Consider the following 3,385-nt stretch of genomic DNA (forward strand, 5'->3'; position numbering starts at 1 on the left):
AAGTAGAGGGCAGAGGAAGAGCAACTACAACAGCAATAATAAAAATAACAACAAGTATAAGAACGAGAAGAAGAACAAGAACGTGAACAAGTAGAAGAAAAGGGATAAGGAAATGAAGAACAAGATGGATAAGAAGACGATGGATAAGAAAAAGGTGGATAAGAGTAAGGATAAGAGGGATAAGAAAACGATGAGAATGAGGACGATGCAGATGATGATGACAGGGATGTTGCCGATGACAGTAACGACAGCGACAGCGTCGACCAAGACGCCAACGACGATGCCGACGACGATGCCGACGACGATCACGCCGACGACGATGCTGACGACGACGACCATGCCGACGACGATCACGCCGACGACGACGATGACGATGGGGAAGAACAAAAAGAAGAAGAGAGAGACTATGGTCCCCTATACAGGAGGGAACCTGTTTTACGTAAATGAAAGAGGGGATGAGGCCCCTGTCCCTTCTTGCGCGGATGCTGCGCACACGCCCGGCTGCCGACGATTTTACACTCCGTGATTCGGGTGGCAGATTCACCGCTGGACTTTTTCCTCTTAGCGCATGGGCGTGCAATTCTTCAAGCACGTAGCGCACTTTTGTCCTAGTCGACAGGTCGCCGACCACCGGGAGTGCGAATCTACGTCACGCGCACGGGGAACCCGAGCTTACTCCTCCCTCCTCACCTCCCGAAAGCACCACCCGAGCGACCTTCCCAGCCCATCGATTTTATCGGACGAAATGCCCCCTTCCGGCTTCTCACTTGCTCTAACGACGGTGATGTATCGAAACGCGCGGTGAACGCTTCTCTAATTCTCGCCGCGAAATCGCCGTCGCTTGAGCGTCACGCGAGCGCCGCGCCAATCCAAATATTTGCCAAGCGTGTGTTTTCACGCGACGATTGGAAAAGAAAGAGGCGCGTACAAAGTCTAAATATACCAGGCAAGTCGCGCTATCGTCCATGTAAAACCCACTTTGGCGCAGCTGCAGCGCTCGTTTTGCTGAGATAACGCGTTCCGGCCGATGGAAGGACGACGCCGACGCCGACGACGACGACGACGACGACGACGACGACGACGACGACGACGACGACGACAACGACGACGACGACGACGACGACGACAACGACGACGACGACGACGACGACGACAACGACGACGACGACGACGACGACGACAACGACGACGACGACGACGACGACGACAACGACGACGACGACGACGACGACGACAACGACGACGACGACGACGACGACGACAACGACGACGACGACGACGACGACGACAACGACGACGACGACGACGACGACGACAACGACGACGACGACGACGACGACGACAACGACGACGACGACGACGACGACGACAACGACGACGACGACGACGACGACGACAACGACGACGACGACGACGACGACGACAACGACGACGACGACGACGACGACGACAACGACGACGACGACGACGACGACGACAACGACGACGACGACGACGACGACGACAACGACGACGACGACGACGACGACGACAACGACGACGACGACGACGACGACGACAACGACGACGACGACGACGACGACGACAACGACGACGACGACGACGACGACGACGACGACGATGAAGAGGGGGTAGTGGGGAGGGGGATGGGGGGGGGATAGAGACGAAGAACAGGCAACGACACTGCGCTCGATAATTCGGAAAAAGAATTAAGCGTCGAGGCTGGGATGTCGCATAGTGGGCCGCACCTTTGGCCTTGAAGTCCATTTGGCTTGGCCGTGCTCGTGAATTCATGATTCAGAAACGATGTGATATGATTCATCGAGTGTCCTGCATGGGACTCGCGAAATTTACATGAAACAATGTAAAGTCCCCTCATCGCTAAAAATAGCCTTGGCAATGTGCTGCCGGTCGTCGTAGTAGACGGCGTTCGCGACGATCGCGGAGGATAGATTCCTGGATTAGACCCTGGACGCACTTGGGGCCGAGAGGACGGCAAGTTAAGCGGCTCCGCTCGTAAGAAGAGAGCGCTCGCGTGCACGTCGTAACCGAGAATTCGCCACCCGAAGCTCGCCGTCCGAATAACTAATGCCGAGGGAAAGATAAAGCGTTGTCCCGGCGCGGAATTGGAATTTCCCGAAGGCTGGAGTCGTGTTCGAGAAAAGCCAAGTGCGACTCTCACTCACGCTTCCTTTATCGTCCTTCTCTCTTTATCTCTCTTCCCCCGCCCTCCCTTACACAGACACGGGCGCGCGCGCACACACACACACACTCACTCTGTCTCTCTCTCTCTCTCTCTCTCTCTCGTCGTCTCCATCTGCGCCTCCCACACACGCACGCGCGCTCGCGCACGCACGCACGCTCTCTCTCTCTCTCTCTCTCTCTCTCTCTCTCTCTCTCTCACACTATCTCCCTCCCTCACTGTCGTTCCGGTCGGCCAGTTTTTTTCCCACCCTCTCTCACTTTCTCGTCAGCGGACAGTACAGTACGCATTCTTTACGAAGAATTTTGCAATTCTTATTCGCTTGCACATACGTCTGTAGACCTAACGTGGCTTTTCTCTTCTCTCGGCTCGATTTTTTTTGGTTTCTGAACGGTGAAGTTACAGGCTTCCAAAAATTTCGTTAACGGTCGATATCTCGCGAATTTTCGCCATTGTTGAAGGGAGCAAATCTCCAGAATTACGGATCCGTCATTCGGTGCGATAGTTCAAATAGTTGTAAAGTCGCGAGTGTCCTTTCCTTCCCCTCCCACGTCTTTACCGGACCCGCTATCCAAGTCATTTTGAAGCAACTAACAATACGAGATTCTTTACATGTCGAATATCGCCGGCACCCGCACTCATAAAAATAGGACGCGGGAGCTGAAATATCCGTGAAAATGAACGTTACACGAGGGAGAGCCGCGATTATTGTAAGATCCTTCTTTCTTTCGTCGGTCGTGAGAAAACAAAAATTCCTAGTCATATAGATGGATTATATGGAAATTATGCACATGCGACTCCTCGTAAAGCGCCTTTTTACGTATGAAAATTTAATAAAAAATGTTTACATTCTTACGAGAAAAAGATTATTAGTCTTAGCGTGAATAATTTCCATTACTAAATCTCGAATTATTGTTACAATTGTCATTTAATTTTATAATGTAATAAAGTACGTTATTGGAAAGAGACGTTTGAAAGTAGACAAAGTCAACGGAATGCAAAATGCCATACAATATTTACAATTTGATATTCCATGCTTCCACACTTTATTTCCTGCTTTCTTCTTCATTTTTATAAAAAATACTTACGTCCCATTTCAATGACAATAACAATAGAAACAACGACAACAACAACAACAACAACAACAACCACAACGACATTTCTGTTGGATGTGAATTTACA

This window comes from Ceratosolen solmsi, unplaced genomic scaffold (assembly GCF_000503995.2).
Source record: "Ceratosolen solmsi marchali unplaced genomic scaffold, CerSol_1.0 scaffold1, whole genome shotgun sequence".
In the NCBI taxonomy this organism is placed as follows: domain Eukaryota; kingdom Metazoa; phylum Arthropoda; class Insecta; order Hymenoptera; family Agaonidae; genus Ceratosolen; species Ceratosolen solmsi.